General features: G+C 39.1%; 1 protein-coding gene across 1 annotated transcript in view; it reads right to left on the bottom strand.

Annotated features, from left to right (window-relative positions):
- Positions 1-12099, bottom strand: part of LOC107669268 (zinc finger protein 431-like) — an 18175-nt gene extending 6076 nt beyond the window's left edge. Inside the window, exon 1 of the mRNA XM_016461447.1 lies at positions 12032-12099. The gene's annotated coding sequence lies outside the window, so the exon portion shown is untranslated. The remainder of the gene's footprint in view (positions 1-12031) is intronic.
- Between the last annotated feature and the right edge of the window lie 6435 nt (positions 12100-18534).

Below are 18534 nucleotides of genomic sequence, written 5' to 3'. Positions count from 1 at the left end.
TTATGGCAATAAACTTGAGAATGTTATGGCAGTACACTGGCTCTGTGTGTTTGCTTAATCCTGTGCTGCGGCTGCTCTACAGGGGAGACACACCAGTTCACTGTTGATGACTAAAAGCATTGAAACTACACATAGTCTAACTAAAATTTTATCTAACACCATTGTTAACGTTTCTATCCATGTATTTACATTCTGCCCCCTGTATTAACATGTAAGATGATATCTGTTTAGAAATATAAAAAAGAATATAATGAAAATTCTTCCAAATACACTGAAAAATGGCAATGAGGAGGTTGTTGAATTTTTAAATATGCATTTTGTATTTCCTACATGATTTATGTTTCTCATCTAAACATATTTTAATCATGTACCATGTATTTATTCTGTAAGGATGTTCAATCATATAGAATTAGTCATGCTGAAGCTAAATAAAGTAGTTATGTTTTCTTCAGAAACCCCGCCCCTTTGTGAAGAAAACCGATTCGCACCCATCGCCATTTTGTCTCTCGCTGTGGAAGGGATCTGAGCTCTACACTGAGGTAATTAAAACTTTAAACTAAAATTCAGTTTAGAGTAGCCACTCAGCATTTGAATGTGCATATATTCATTCAGGTTTTATGTACTTTTCATATCAAATAACATTGTTTTAAAAGTTACCGTTTGTACTAATGATCAAGTTAGCTAACGTTAACACAAGCTTTAGCTGCGTCTGAAAATTATCATGTATATTAACGTTTTTCTAAATGTGTGTAATCTTTTTCTTTGTATGTCGACTAAATAAAAATTTGTGTCATGTCTACACTGGACATTACCGTTTGAAGCTTGAAGCGGTCTACAACACTTTCCAGTTCTCCTAGTGGATCAGACACATGCGAGTTCAAAGACGGACATCGCATGATTCACGCTCATGCTGTGTGACGTGTTTATCAATAATTGAGCAGGCCCTGACATGACAGTCAGGGTGTGAAGATGTTCTTGGTGTGGTGGGTACTGGAGGATAGCAGGGTTCCTCATTAGCAATCCCCACAGTAAATGAGGAACCACTCAACCGGAGTGCAAAGTCAATATATTGAGCCAGAGTCCAGTGAAGGGTATGGCGAGGCATAAGATAATTAAGAGAGTCATTTAGTCCGTGACGAAAAATGTATTTTAAGGCAGTATCATTAAAGTCCACAGCATAGCATAACTCTCAAAATTCATCCACGTAATCCTTAATCGGTCTGTCTCCTTGATGAAGATGCAAATTCATTGTTGCTGGATCCATAGTTGGTCTGATGTCTGGTAAAGCTGCTGGATCTGTGATAGGCGAAGTCTTCTGTAACAGACTGGGCGTGACAAAAGAGATCCAATTGCAAGCTTTATTAAAAGCGTGGTCGAGACAGGCAAGTTCAAACACCAGCAAACAATTATATCCAGGGCAAAGCAAAAGAGTAATCCAAAAGAGGCAAAGGTCAGAGCAGGCAGCAAACAATCATAAAAACAAGGAAACAGTCCAAGGTCCAAAAAACATGAAAGGCAAGACAAAAACAAGGCAAGGCAAGGCAAAAAAAAAACATGGGAACGCTCAGAGGTGTCCGCTAACAGCTGAACAAGACTTCACAATGTGAGTGGGTGGGTGTGCAGCTTAAACAGTCCTCCTGATTGGAACCAGGTGTGTATGTAATCAGTTCCTAGGCGTGGGGTGTTATGGGAAATGGAGTACTTTGAAGTGGCAAAAGTCCGGGATGGAGATCGTGACAAAAAGTAACATTTAATATGCTTTCTGTTTACATTTCTGGTTTCTCCGGTCAAGATCCCTTATTCTCCTGGACCGTTCTTTCTTCTTCTTCTTTTCAATGCTGTTTAGTAGTGGTGAGTATTATTAAAAAATTTTACTTTTGTTTTAAGTGGTTACATTCTCATGTGTACATCTCCGATGACTGCTTTGAATGATATGCATTTTCATATCATTTCATGAGCATAATCCAATAGTATTAATTATAATAACTGTTTTAAAACTTATGCATACTTTTGATATTTTACAGATATCTGATATTCCACCAGACAAGTGCACTTATTGACATTCACTTCACTGTCAGTCCAAAGCAAGCGGCAACCTCCCGGCTCTCTCTCGTGAAGCCAACACGGAAGTGACAAACTGTAATTCGTCAAATGGCCACTAGAGGCTGGCTGCAAAAGGGAGTCAATCCCATAGACTCCCCATGTTAAAATGCCCAACTTTACAGCAGAAAAAAATATGTTTAAAAAAGCATGCCTGGTTCAAAACATTATTTTGGTCTATATAGCTAATTTTGCCCTTCATGACAACTGTGAGGGGGGTGAATTTTTTTATAACTCATCCATTTAAATTATATTAGGTCTTAAAGTTCTGCATAATTAAGGGCATGGCCACTTGAGTGACAGGTGGATTGCCACTGCTGTCACCACCGTCGAGCTAGGTGGGCGTGGTTTCAGCAACCAGCTCCCGCCTCTTTGCATATTTCCGATTATCCGTGAGTGACGCGCGGTGATGCGCTGCCAAGACGGTGACAGTCGGCTCCGCCTACTTTAGGCTTCAAAAACACTCTTCGGAAACCTACAGGTGACGTCACGATGTCACGATCCACTCAATCAGGAAGGAGCGAGGAGACGCAGGAGAATATTTTCGAACATGGAATTTAATTCAAACACACGGGGAACTTCAGAAACACAGGAACACATGGATTGACGTTTAACAGCAGACAAAGAAACTCTGGGAAACACAGGGTTGTCCCTAAACTTTTGAAAAAAGTCTCAAAAGGGGCAGGGAAGTCGCTAAATCTAGCTACAAAGTAGCTAAATTGGCAACACTGCTTCGGCTACTGCTACTGTGTTGGAACCAGGAATCGAGGAGCTGTCGGAGTACTTAAACCTAGAACCAGCTTTATTCATCCAAATAAAGAGACATAAAGGCACACGTAGCAGGGGGAACAGACATTTAACAGCAGACCAAGAAATGTTGGGAAACACAGGGTTTAAATGGACAGAAACTAATGGGACATACCTGGGAACAATACGAACTAATTAATGAAACACAACCGGAGACGAATTCACATGACGAGGACAGGAACAGGAAAAACCAAATAGGGAGAACTGGAACATACACGTGACACACGGACACTACGTCCATGTTTTTATACAGCTCTGGGGCTGGAGCCGACACTGGAGGGAGCCCTGGGGCTGGAGCCGACACTGGAGCGAGCCCTGGGGAACTGGGGATCTGAAGCCCTCCCTGGGCTCAACTGGGGATCTTGAGCCCTCCTTGGACTTAGCTGGGGATCAGGAGCCCTCCGTGGGCTATACAAGGAATCAGGAGCCCTTCCTGGGCTTAACTGGGGAACAGGAGCACTCCGTGGGCTATACTCGGGAACTGGAGCCCACACCAGGCTGGATTCGGGGACTGGGAGGCTCTGGAGGAGCAGGCACAGCAAGGCGCTTTCAAGAAGCTGGCACTGGAGTGAGCTTTGGGGCTGGTAGGCTTGACTGAGGAACCGCCGGCGGGCTTGCCACATGATCGGCCGGCTGACTTGACTCGGGAACGGCCGGCAGATTGGTCCCGGATCGGAGGCTCTCCAGACACCGGATGACTGCCTCCTTCCAGCCGAGGTTGGTAGGGTGTCTGGGAGCTCTGCGGGACGATGGTAAGTAATCCCGATCCGGAACAGCATCACGAGGGTTTCCCCCTCGAGGGAGCTGGCTAGGGCAAGTGGCACGAACGCCCTCGTATAGAGAATTGTGTCGGGGTTTGCCCGAGCCACGGCGATTAACTTTGCTCGCTCCTCCATGACAACGGGAGAAACAAACGGGAAAACAAAACAAAACACTTCTTTAAAAAAAACGGAAAACAAATGGGAAGAGGGGGCGCCGCTTACTTCTTCTTAGATCTGCTGTTCTGTCACGATCCACTCAGGCAGGAAGGAGCGAGGAGAATATTTTCGAACATGGAATTTAATTCAAACACACGGGGAACTTCGGAAACACAGGAACACATGGATTGATGTTTAACAGCAGACAAAGAAACTCTGGGAAACACATGGTTTAAATGGACAGAGACTAATGGGACACACCTGGGAACAATACAAACTAATTCATCAAACACAACCTGAGATGAATTCACATGACGAGGACAGGAACAGGAAAAAAACAAATAGGGAGAACAGGAACATACACGTGACATGTCCATTTAATGTGTCAGTGTATTAAGGCTATGTCCACACTAATACGTTTTGGTTTAAAAACGCATATTTTTCTTTCCGTTTTGGCCTTCCGTCCACACTGAGATGGCGTTTTTAGGCAACGAAAACATATCATTTTGAAAACGCTCTCCAAGGTGGAAAAATTTGAAAACGCAGTTTTCGCGTTGCAGTGTGGACTGTGAAAACAGAGGCTTTCGAAAACGATGACGCATTTTTAGTCATGTGACGCAGTCATGTGACCAATTCAGTTGAAATGGTGGATGACATTGTACAGCAGTTGTTTTGGATGCTCTCAGTTACTGTTCTTTGAAGCGGTCCAATATTTTGCCGTATTTGTTTTGGCACATCTCCCAGTCTATATTATCGCCCGCTTTTGGAACTTTATACTCCTGTGTTACTCGGAGCAACAACACCTCACTGTCGGTCCATTTAAAAAACTCTGTGCTTTTCCTCGACATATTGCCGTGACGTTTCAAAGAGCCAGAAAATAAATAAACGTCAGACGGATATGACACAGGTCAAAGCATCTAATGTTTTACGCATGCGCAGTACAGGGATGAAAGCGTTTTCAGTCGTTTCAGTGTGGATGACCAACTTTTGGGAAATTATTGAAAATGATAGTGTGGACGCGGAGCGTTTTTAGATGAAAACGCCGTTTTCAAATTTATCCGGATTAGTGTAGATGTAGCCTAAGGGTGCACAGTAGTAGTTGCAGTTAGACTGGAGCAACCGAAACATCCAAACCATCCACACTTTGGACATCTCTGCAATTATCCATGTACGTGTTCAAAATGTGCTATATCATTTTACAGTTTGACACTACTGGATTTCTTTGCCTACCATTAGCAATCCCAGAACTGAGGTCTAACAGTTATCTGCAATCAGTCGTTGTTGACCATGACTTGTTCTCATTATGTTCAAGCTTACATTTCTCAAGATACAGACATTATTAAATTGATGAAATTAAGTTTGATATTTCAAGAGTAATATTGATTCTCATTTTTTAACTGCATTCTCCAGGCTGCAGATGAAACCCTCATCCCAGGATCCATTGAGGAGACAATGCCCATGAAGGACCAGAGGACCATCAGGATTGTCAATAAGGGCCAGATAATCATACAGTTGTTTGGATAACTTGGCATTAGCTACTGCGAAATTTTTGGTTAGTTCACCCAAAAATTAAAATTAGCCCATAAATTATTCACCCTCAAGTCATCCTAGGTGTATATGACTTTCTTCTTTTAGACGAATCCAGTCGGAGTTATATTAAAAATTGTCTTTGATCTTTCAAGCTCTGTCGTTGTACTCAGCGGGTGTTGCAGTGCTTCGGTTCAAATGATGTGAAATAAAAAGCCCCTTCCACAAAAAAAAGTGTCTCACACGGCTCCGGGGGGGTGAACAAAGGCCTCCTGTAGTGAATCGATGCGTTTTTGTAAGAAAAATATCCATATTCAAAACGTAATAATTTTAGCACTGCACTGCAACACCCGCTGAGTACAACGACAGAGCTTGAAAGATCAAAGACAATTTTTAATATAACTCCGACTGGATTCGTCTGAAAGAAGAAAGTCATATACACCTAGGATGACTTGAGGGTGAGTAATTTATGGGCTAATTTAAATTTTTGGGTGAACTAACCCTTTAATTTAGTTGACGAATAATTTTCGTCATAATGTTCGTCAACAAATTTTTTTCCACTGACGACAACGAGACAATGACGAACTAAAACTCGAAACTTGAATGAAAAAAACTATGACAAAAATATATTGACATTTTCGTCAATGAATAAAAATGAGACGAAAATGTGTCGAAGATTTTTATTGGTCAAAATAGGAAGTGTTCGAGTGTAATCATTATGAATATAACAATTTATATATCCAGTTATTCTTCCATAATCATCACATATGCCTGTGTGGAAAATGCCTACATGGCTGAAGTATACAGACCCTCAGATTAGAAACATCTGGAAAAATACAAGTGGGCTTTCTTTCTTTACCATAACAAGACTCGGGGGGCCCTTCTCTCTAGGGAGAATTGTATGCACAAAGGAACCATTCTATGTCATTCTACGGTCTCCTTGCGCATAAACTACAAGATACTAATTCTCACTTATAAAGCTCTCCATAACCTTGGTACTACATATTTATCTGACTTACTCCTGCCTTATATTCCTGCCCGCTCCTTACAATCTTCTAGTGAGGGATTGTTAGTCACCCCTAAGTTTTGTCTGGTGACTATGGGAGCTAGGGCTTTCAGTGTTGTGGCTCCAAGATTGTGGAATACTCTTCCCCAAAACATTCGTCAAGCATCCTCCCTTCTCTCCTTCAAAAACCTCTTAAAAACTATTTTTTTTCTCTGAGTCTTCAGTTCTCAGTCTGTAATTTGTACCCTGTTATGGATGTTTATCTACATTCTCTCTGTATCTCTAATCTAACTTTGTAAGTGGTCTCTGTATATTAATCTCAGTTCTTGGTATGTGTTTTGTCTTCTGGTATTGATGTTAATTTGTTTCTGTTCCTTAAACCTGACTTGTAAAGTGACCTTGGGTGTTGGAAAGGCACTATATAAGTAAAAATTATTATTATTATTACCGAACAGTTTTGGGGCACCATTGACTTCTATAGTATTTTTTTTTCTACTATGGAAGTCAATGGTTCCTCAAAGCTGTTTGGCTACAAACATTCTTCAAAATATCTGCCTTTGTGTTCAGCAGAACAAATACATTTATACAGGTTTGGAACAACTTGAGGGTGAGTAAATGATACCAGAATTTTCCTTTTTGGGTGAACTGTCCCTTGAAGTATTCACTTGAGGAGTATAATGGTGGAGCTTTAAAAGCAGTACACTTTCAAAGAAAGTCTTTCTTAAATTTAGAAATTTATTTTTTATTTATTTAGTTGCTGTCATTGTCCTTGTTGTGTAACATTATATTACGTTAAGCAGTTTTTTTTGGGGGGGGAAGATTAAGTATTATTAGATTTTTAGTTTTTGATTTTGCTTTTACATGGGGTAATATTTTAACAGATGCATTTCAAACAAATGAGCTATGTGTGTAACATGCTTCTGTGTATATTTGTAATATTTTGTAATTTGTAATTGTGTACTGTTGAAAAAAAAAATAAAAATCAGGATTTTTTTTCCAATAAAAGTTTTTGATTATTGCCTTACTGCTTTTAAAAATCACTTTGGTCTTGGTTTGCGAAAGTGAACGCTGGCACGTGTTAGCTGCCGCTGCTTCAGGAGGATATCACTGTTTTAGGATTTTATTGTGTTTTATGACTAAGATTTTACTGAGTTTTACTGTCAGAAATGCGTAATACTAACTAGACTCTGCCTACCTGGTTTTGATAATGCATTTAAACTCCTGGAGTTGCTTGACTGTCTTGGGGAGTTTCTTTTGGGAGTGGGAAAATGAGGACTAATAAGCTGCCAATTTGGATCACATTTGCCTGGATCCTTTTCTCTGTTTTTCGTTCTATGGTTTTAATTCAACAACATACGGCGGTTGAACTGTTTCAGCTCAATTTTCATCTTTATGAGCCTCCTCATACTCTGCAGTTTCATCAGGACATCGCTTACCAGCCACGACACCGATATATACACCGGGGGTCTCGACGAAGCTATAAAACTGGCTCTTCAGGTACAATATCAACCCTGAGGTCTTCCAGTCATCGTCCTACAAAGAAACATCCACGGGCTGTGGACCACAGCATGCTAACCAAGTTAGTAAGATCGGTCAGCACAAATACTGGTAAGAATTATCTTACTTTTGGACTATGGAACATTTGATCATTGTCCAACAAGGGTCCTATTGTTTATGACTTGCTCTCGGACCTTAAGTTTGATTTTTTCTGTCTGACTTGGCAACAAAGTAATGACTTTAACCAACTTAATCATTCTATTCCCCCAAGGTATGCTTACACTTGTAAGCCCCGTGTATCTGGTCGTGGAGGAGGTCTAGCAATATTATACAATGAGAAGTGGAAATTCTCAGATATATCTCTGCCAGAATATACTTAATTTGAGTCAACTGCTCTGCAAATTAATGGTCAACTCCTACGATTCTTGCTACTGTATCTGTCACGGTCTGCCTACTGTGTAGGAACGAAGAGCGCAGAGACGACTGGTTAACACAAGGTTAACACAAGGAACAATCTTTATATATCCAAATAAAGACTTACAGGAAGGCACGCACACGTAGAACATAGGTTTGACGTATAACACTGGACGCAGGACTCAGGAAAACACAGGGCTTAAATATCTGGAACCAAACGAGGGAATTAACGAGAAACACCTGGAATCAATAAACACAATCAAACACAGGAGAAACTGGGTCATGGGGAGCAAAACACAAGACATGAGCACAGGGGCAGTCCAAGGGCATGACAACATCGTCCTCCTAAGGCTAGTTCTGCTTTTTTACCTGAACTTTTTGCTCCTTTAACGTATCTTTGTTCATTGTCTCCTAATGTGATTTTGCTTGTGGATTTTGGTATTCATATTGACAATATTGGTAGTGTATGTACGAGGGATTTTTTATCATGTCTGGACAGTTATGTTTAAACAAGTTATAAATTCTCCTACTCACTCAAAAGGTAATACGCTGGATCTGGTGCGTTGCTCAGGTGTAATTCCTCATAATTGCAGTATCTCTGATGTGTCTTTATCAGACCATATGCTGGTGTCTTTTAATCCTCAATTACCTGTATTCAGGTTTAATCTCTGTTGTACCATTACATTTTGGAACATAAAGAACATTGATGTTTCAGCTTTTGCTGAAGGAAATGCCACCCTTTTTAGCAATGGTCATCTTTCTATTCCAGATTAACTGTTTTTTTATTTCAACTCTGGACTCCAAACAATCCTAGATGCTCATGCGCCATTGAGAACCAGGACTGTTTTGTTTGTTAATTCTGCACCGTGGTTCACTCCTGAGCTACGACAGTTAAAAGTCAAGGGCGTTGTCTGGAGCGTTTGTATGTCAGGACTGGACTTCTGATACATAAAGAACTGTATTCTGAGCATATGCGTAACTATAAGGTAGCTCTTTCTACAGCTAAAACTGATTATTATGCCTGTTTAATGGGAACACAAAAATGCTTTATTCTGTGGTAAAGAATATTCTAAAGCCACCAGACGCTTTTCCTTCTCGTTTGTATTCTGTTGATCTCTGTGAAGCTATTATGTCTTTTTTTTGTTAGAAAAACTGATGATATTTATCAGAAAATTTCTGCATCAAGTTCAGGTTGTTTTGCGGTGAATATTTGTTTTGACCTACCTCTAATCTCTACTCTTTCTACTTTTAAACTTCCGAGCACAGAGGAAGTGGTACGTTGTATTTACAAATCTAAATCTACTTTTGGATCCTATTCCAACGCATTTGGTTAAAGCCTGTTTATCTTCTCTCTCTTCTTTAATTACTAATATCATACACTCTTCGCTTGTTTCTGGTATTGTTCCATCTGTACTCAAAACTGCTGTGATAACTCCTATACCTAAGAAGCCGGGGACTGATTAAAGTAACTTTGATAATTTATGCACCATCTCAATCTACCGTTTCTCTCAAAAATATTGGAAAAGGTTGTTGCTGCACAGGTTCAGGCTCATCTTTCGGATAATAGCTTATATGAGCAATTCCAATCGGGTTTCTGTCCACATCATGGTGTTGAGACTGCAGTAGTTAAGAAGTCTACTGCTGATTCAGGACTTCTATGTATACTTATCTTGTTAGATCTGAGTGCAGCATTTGACACTATTTCGCACAGTATTTTGTTGGGCAGATTGGAGTCTATTGGAATTATGGGTACTGCTCTGGTTTTCGTTTTTTTGAAAGCCTTAACTTTAGAGGATTTGTTGTGGAGAGAAACTAATAACTGTGTTTATAATGTTTGTAAACATTTTGCTTTAGCCTACCAGCATTTGAGCCTACATTATTTCTGAATGTAATAGGGCTAATAAAATGTGACGTGAGCCTATACGTGACTGTTTTTTTTGGTAACACTTTAGAATAGGGAACTCTTATTCACTATTAACTACGAATTTTCCCTAAATAAATTCCTAATTACTGTTTATTAATAGTTAGTAAGGTAGTTGTTAGGTTTAGGTATTGGGTAGGATTAGGGATGTAGAATAAGGTCATGTAGAATAAGGCATTAATATGTGCTTAATTACTACTAATAAATGGCTAATATTCTAGTAATATGCATGCTGATAAGAAACTAGTTAAGAGACCCTAAAATAAAGTTACCGGTTTTTTTTTTCACTCTCAAAACCCAATCTTATACAAGTAGCATTTTTTTTAAATATCTTAAAAATACTTTAATGTCTTTAAAGTGTTGATAGATTTTTTTTCCAAATTTGGCCAAAATCTAGAAAAGATGATGCTGTATTGGCTGTGACTAAGCGCAGCGGGTTAAGATAGGCTACCAGATCTCTTCCTGCTTTTTTTTTTCTTTTTCTTTTTGAGTAAAGAAAACACAGTACTTTATTATTATTATTATTAATAGACCAATTATAGGCAAAGAAAAAAATAACATTATTAACCGGTATTTCTTCTACCCAAACCGGTTTTGGAACGGTAATTAAACAGAGGAACGCAGGAACAGAAACGTTAAAATATCGAATCTGCTCGGAGTGAACCGATTGAATTTCTTTTTTTTTTTTCGTTTTCAAGCCCTGCATAACACTAAAGTGCTTAAATGATTAACATGTTATATATGCGCAGAAACTGATGATAAAATCTACTTTTAAACAGAAAGAGTACCACAAAGTGAAATTTTTATGTTTCCAGTGTCTACATTATAATCTGTTCATATTAATGTTTAGATTTTTAATGTCCCACGTGGCGTGGCAGTATCTGTAGGCTACTGAATTTTAACTTTGTGAAGAGCGCTAAAGTTAGTTTTAGGTTCGATATTCGTCAGATAGGCTGATCTTTCCCCTGCCCTTGTTCTAAAGAGTTTATAGTCTTACAACGATATCAATACCACAATTAGTTTTAACAATATGCAACTATTATATATCGACATGATACATTCAATCAAAACGTTTAAAGCGTTATAACTGCCACATGACGCCTAAGGGACCGTCTGACAGTTCCACCAATTACATTAACACGTCGAAGTATTAGCCTAATTAAAATGACTTTTAACATACACAACAAATCTTAAAACACACAAGTGCAATACTCAAATACTTTACCTCAGTTAAATCTCTTTCTACAAGTACAATACTCAATTAGATTAAAAAAAACACTGTAAATTACTAATAGTTTTTTGGTTGTTTGTTTGTTTTTTCCCCACATTTCAAATGTTGTAGCTCACATTCTGGCCTCTATAAACATCAGTCATTTGAATTACTTGCAGACGGTCCCTTAAACAACATAAGCGATTATCCAGCAAATATCGAACCTAAAACTAACTGTATCACGCTATTTAACCGACTATAACAAATGTGATCTGCCAAAGATAAATCTCAAAAGACAAACAGCATTACAAATAAAAGCAGAGCAGCTTGTATCGGTGCGCATCCATTCCACTCACAGATCACGAGACATTCAGTAACAACGAAAACATCAAAAATCCAAACAACCAAACACACAAAAACACAAAATCGCTCAGGTCTGAATGAACTTAACGTGTTCCTCACACGCTTGCTGCCTGCTCTTCTAAGTGTTTATTTAAGTCAGCAAACACACAAACAGCGCTGTACCCGGTGAAAATAAAGCAGAAACGACCGCATATATTGTTGCATAAACAAATCGTGTAAAGTGTATTTTTCAGTTGTTTTAAATGTGTGAAATACCGTGAACTGCTCACCTCTCCTCAGAAGACTTGTGTCTTCTGCCGCTTCTCTGAGAAATCACTCTCTAAGTCTTGAGGTTTTGACGCCAGAAGAGAGACTTTTATTATCAGAGACAATGAGCCCGAGAAACTCTGAGAGTCTGTGTCTGCTCTGAACACCCTTTCATTACAGTTTTTCCTCCAGGCGTGTTCTATACATTTCACAGTCGCAGCGGACAGGAAGCCTCGTGACTAAAGAGGCCCCATCATATACACATATGTCTCACATTCCTTTCTCTTGCAGGCTTCTATACTCACAGGCTAACACATGCTTATGATTACCACGGTCATGGAAAAAAGTCTAAATCTGTTGTTAAATGTGAGACCGAGAGTGAAAAACACAGGAGCTCTGTATGAGAAAGAAGGTCTTCTGTACTGATAAAAGCTGTCCACGGATCTCGACTCTCAACAGTAGGAGAGGTATCTTTTCAGACTAGTTCTAACCGGCCATTCTCTTCATCCTCCCTTAGAAAGTGTGCATCTGACCAATAAACTGAAGAGGAGATGTGAAGCAATCTGTCCGTGTGTCTCGTTCTTCTCGTGTTGGTTTGCATGAAGAGGATCTGAAGCAGAACGGAGTGAAAAACAGAGTAAAGTTTGTGAAAAAAGATGAACTCAAGAATGATTATTCTTACACTAATCTTAGCCCAGATCTATATTACAGACATTTTTTTTTTTTAATGCATTTGTTCCAGTAAATTTGCTTATCCCTCAAATGTGATTAAACAGCATTTGATCCGAGCTCTACAATCTGGATTTGGTCATTATTTAAAGGAAAGGTGAAATGTTTTGTAAGTAATTCAGTGCTGAATTGTGTTTCTGCTGTTTCTAATATTTCCAGCAAGAAAACAATCCTGTACCGTCTGTGGCCTTTACTGCTTCTTCATGTTTCAGCACAACGTCAGACGCTGTTTGATTAATAAACCTTTGCTTTTTAAATTCACAACACACAATATTGTTCAAAAGTTTGGGATCAGTACGATTTGTAATGTTTTTTTTTTCTTCTGCTCTTTAAGACTGCATTTATTCAACACATTAAAACAGTGTTATTGTGAAATATGTTTACAACATAAAATAATGTTTTTCTATTTTATTTTAATATACTAGAAAATATTATTTATTCCTGTAATTCAGCATCAGTACTCCAGTCTTCAGAGTCACAGGATCTTCAGAAATCATCATGTCCACAATCGCTGGCCTGATTTGGTCATTATTTAAAGGAAAGGTGAAATGTTTTGTAAGTAATTCAGTGCTGAATTGTGTTTCCAGCAAGAAAACAATCCTGTACCGTCTGTGGCCTTTACTGCTTCTTCATGTTTCAGCACAACGTCAGACGCTGTTTGATTAATAAACCTTTGCTTTTTAAATTCACAACACACAATATTGTTCAAAAGTTTGGGATCAGTACGATTTGTAATGTTTTTTTTTTCTTCTGCTCTTTAAGACTGCATTTATTCAACACATTAAAAACAGTGTTATTGTGAAATATGTTTACAACATAAAATAATGTTTTTCTATTTTATTTTAATATACTAGAAAATATAATTTATTCCTGTGATTCAGCATCAGTACTCCAGTCTTCAGAGTCACAGGATCTTCAGAAATCATCATGCTGGTTTATTATCAATGCTGGAAACATTGCATGCATATACAAAATGCATTATTATTACGTTTCGCTTAAATGTATTTTCAGCATCAGTCTTCAGTGTCACATGATCTTCAGAAATCAGCATGCTGAGTTATTATCAGTGCTGGAAACATTGATGCAGGAGACGTGCTGATTGGTTCCCTCTGCTGTCAATCATTCGAGAGGGGCGGGTTGAAAATCAGATTTTAAACCAGATTTAGTTCAACGAACAATGCAACATTTGCTCAGACTTGCTTAAAAAAAAAAAAACTATAATCTTTTGACATACCTGTTGGTAGATTTTATCTGAATCTTCATTTTGAACTATTTGAATTGAGCTCAAGAATGACACTATATCGTCTTCTGCTGATCTGCTATAGAGTTGAAAATTAAAGCAAATATAACATTAAAATATGAGCAATTATTTGTTTCCTGTTTATAACTGTGACACTGCTTTGAAACATTCTGTATTATATAGTGATATGGAAATAAATATGACTTAAGCTGACAAAGTATATTTCATTTTAACATTCACTTCACTGAAATAATTTGGTAAGTGTCAATTAGCCAGACAATAAGAATCTTAAAATGGCCTCCGATTGATCAGGTAAGATTATCCATCAGTAATCTGTATTAAATATTAGTATACAATTCAACTAACTATGAATCACTGCTGTACTGATATTCAGATCAGCAGTCTCTTACTCCTGTGATTAAATGCTGAAACATGATGAAAGCAGGAAGATACAGACCTACAGGAGTAACGATTACTGATTATCGATCGCTAAGATCCTCAGAGAGGAAGAAGTTATTCTACTATTATAATCATGTATTTGTCTGTGTGTTTGGAGGCCTGCAGAGAAAGGACTGTGCAGAGATTACAGGAGTGCAGTATATGGTGAAGCTGCACAGACTATTTGGACATTAGACAAAATATACGATGAGGCCTCCTCGTTTCACTTAACATTAATTGAGGCCTCCTGTCTACTTCCTAAAAGCAGACTGGAGGCACAGCCAAAAAAAGATAAGAGTTGATAAACAACAACGACAATGTATGAAATGTATTGAACACACCTTGAGGAACAACTGTATAAAGAATGTGCAGACACAAACTCTAGAGATGCGTTATCTCTGATAATAAAGTCTGGCATCAAAACCTGAAGACTTCGAGAGTGATTTCTCACAGAAGCGACAGAAGCCACCACAATAGAAGAATGGGAAGAGTGTGTGAGTGAAGGTGGCTGTGAATGTGTGGAGATGTGTGTTAGTTACTTTGTAAGAATACAAATAGTTAACAATAAACATGTTTAAATTGTATAATGTACACCAAAGATTTTTTTTTCAAGATGTTGCTTTTGCTGCTAAATTATTCAGTCAGCTAGTTTAATTTCATAGCTTATATATTTTTATTCAAATGTAGTTTTTCTCTGTAATGAGGAAGTGAGTATTTAGTGGATTGTGTTTAACAAAGGGTTTAAAAGAGTGACCATTAGTTCCACAAACACAGTACTGCTATTCTGTAGTGGTGTAGGAAAAAAATAGCGCTGGTGTTGGATCGGTATTGGCCAATTCTTGGAATTTGGAATACTCTACATAATCTTACACTGCAAAATAATAACTCAAAAATATTAAAAGATAACATCTTAATTATTTACTGAACCCTTAAATTAAGGTACTTGAAGCTGCTCACCCTCTCCACTGGGGTCCCACTGATCATAAGAGGAGTATAGGGCCGCTGCTGTCTCTTCCTGAAGTCCACAATCAGCTCTTTAGTTTTACTCACATTCATAGAGAGACAATTGTCCTGGCACCATGATGTGAGTTTCTCTACCTCATCCAAGTATGCCTCATTGTTGTTGGAAATGAGGCCCAGAACCACAGTATCATAAGCAAATTTGATAATAGATGTGGAGCTGTGGGAAGACACACAGTCATGTGTGTAGAGCAGAGGACACAGCCCTGTGGAGCTCCCACGTTCAGGGTGGTGGAGTTGGTCCTCCGACACAGTGATTACATGATTATCGCTGCTCTGTCTGCAGCTTCCTGACGCGCTGATCGGCAGAGTCGCGCTGCCTTGATTGCATTCAAAGCGGCTGTAGAAAGAGTTTAACTCGTCAGCCAGCGACGGGTCTGCTCTCGCAGCTGCAGAGGATTTATTTCCAAAGGTACAGATGGTTCTCAGTCCCTGCCACATGCGTCGAGAGTCACTGAGCTGAAAATCAGACTCTATTCGTTCCCTGTATCGGAGTTTGGCGGCTCTTACCAACCATCGGAGATCATAATTAATCGTCGGCTCTTACCGTGGCTCTTACCGCCCGTCGGAGATCATAATTAATCGTCAGCCAAATTTCATAATCGTGACAGCCCTAGTCACTGGGGGCTCTCTTTGCTCTCTTTTCCTCCGCTAAGGTCTGGATCTGTTCTTCCCCCAATTGAAGCTGTATTTGAAGGACACTGCGCCACCAGTTGCTTTCAGCTGCAACATCTTCCCAGTTCTCCGTACTGATGTACAGAGCTTTCATGTCATGCTTACAGACATCTTTATAATGCAGCTGGGGACGGCCAACAAATCTCTTGCCAGAGGCAAGGTACTTTTAACCATTTAACCAACTGTTCCCTTAACTTAATGACTTTGTTGTATCCAGGCCCTGTGTGCCGTGGCGGAGCATAAGACTACAGGGAGTCAGGAGACCATGGCAGAGTAGAGCCAGGGAGTACAGAAAGTTCAGGGCTGGCCTCAATGGCCGTAACAGAGAACAAGGGAGTTCAAGGGCGACAGGGAACACACAGAGTTCAGGAATGGTCTCTGTGGCTGTAACAGAGTCGACAGAGGACACAGAGAGTTCAGAGACGGCCAAAAAAACAGTGAATTCATCACTGGGAGCACAGAGGACAAGGAAAAGCCCTCCGAGACTGCCAGTCTTGGGATGCAAGCCTTTGCGCCAGCATTTGAGGCTCGTTGGATAACAGACTTGTCTGCCCCGAGATGGATCCAGTGGCCGGGATGGTGTTGGCAGGTGTCTGTGGCAGTCCAAGCTCCACAGACGCCAGTGTTTGAGGATCATAAGACATGACAGAAACACAAACAAACAGCCAACCATCACAATCAACCACTGACAAAGCAGCAAGAGAAACACAAGAGCCATAAATACTCGGGGGCAAACAAGCTTAACGAGGTAATGAGACACACCCAAGGAAGAAAATCAACAAGAAAAACTACAAAGGCGGCCGAAAGAACAGGAAAAAGTAGTTCTGGGCAGTTTGACCAAAAAACTGCATCACAGTTTTTATTAGGATTCTGGTTTCACTGTTTATCACATTTTTTCCTTGACTGTGCCTTTATATAAAAATCCATGAAACAGTTGCAGAACCACTGTGTTTTAATCACAATCCAAACAAGCATGCTACATAAAGTATAAGCAGTTTTTGATGTAAATTAAATTGTATAATTTCAAAGTTTAAAGCAAAAACAGAATGGTCTGACCTTAGCTTTTTGAAATGATGCTACATAAAACATCTGCACGAAACAGAAACAGCAGACGGGCTGAATGAGAACACAACTTCATTCTCTGCCAGCAGGTGGCGCTTATGGAACAGCTGCAATATAACGTTTCCTTGTTTTTTTTAACGTTTCCTTGGTTACCGCTGTAAACAAAGCAGCGCTGCGCTTTTAAAAAACTACATTAATATGCATTATATCAAAGACTACAGAATACCCAAGACGTGTCACTCGTATAGTTTTGAATGGGGAAAAATGCAACGCTCAATATGGCCGCTCTATTGAATAACAGCCTTCTTGCTAATGGCTAATCGTTAAAGTCAGAGCGTCACTGCAGCTGCTGTTAGAAGTCCCGGTTTACTATAGAAACAGTCAGTGTTCTGAGATGTGAGCTTAGGACTGCGCTAGCTGGTCTAGCCTGAAAAAAATATGCTTTTTTTAATGCTATTTGAGCAAAAGAAACAACATTTATGAGACAGTTGTTATCAGATTTCATTAGTGATTTCAAATATGAAATTTAATCTTAAGCTTGGCGAACAGTTTAGGAGAATTTGATGTTTCCTCATTCAAAGAGACGGGAGCTGCACTTGCATGCCCGAGAGGTGTTTCAAAGATGGCCGCTGAGTGAAACGACTTGCCTTAAAGGGACTTTGATTTTATGGAGGTAAGACGAAAAGAAAATACTATCTAAACTTTTCTGAAGACAGTCAGTTCCCCTCAGAGATACATTCACATAAACCCCCAATTCAGTATTTAGGATTTTCTTCCAATATTTTGTGCATCGTGAACCGTGATCTTGCTCTGCCTGCTACAGTATTTTCTCCTCTTTACGTTCGTCTTCAGCGTCTCTGGCTCCTGTTAAAGGTAGGGCTGGGTATCGTTCAAACATTTTCGATATCAATACCGATACCTTGACTTCGGTTCCTGAACGATACTTTTTTTTATACCAATTTTATGAAATCAATTTTAACAAGATTACATTATCTAAAAAAAAAACTTTGGTTTTATTTTTCAGCTTGTTGATGTTTATACAAACTCAAAGACTCATCTCCTGAGCCACTGCACAAAGGAACAAAATGTAACCAACACAATAAATCAGTGCAAATAGTTTTAATAAAGCTCAAATAGTCTTCAGTTTACACATCTGTTAGGCTACATTTACACTAGTGCGTGTTCGTTTTAAAACGCATAGCTCAGACAGAATCATGATTTCTATTTATTTTCCACTGATTTACTGATGAGCATTATCAGCTTGCAGAGCTGTCTGTCTGTGTTCTCTCTTCCATGATCGCTGCTCTGACTCAGTATCATATAATAACATAATAACATTTAATTTCAGCAACATTACATGGC

This window comes from Sinocyclocheilus anshuiensis, unplaced genomic scaffold (genome assembly GCF_001515605.1).
Source record: "Sinocyclocheilus anshuiensis isolate Anshui unplaced genomic scaffold, SAMN03320099.WGS_v1.1 scaffold632, whole genome shotgun sequence".
In the NCBI taxonomy this organism is placed as follows: Eukaryota; Metazoa; Chordata; class Actinopteri; order Cypriniformes; family Cyprinidae; genus Sinocyclocheilus; species Sinocyclocheilus anshuiensis.
This window is presented reverse-complemented; position numbering and strand designations above follow the sequence as displayed.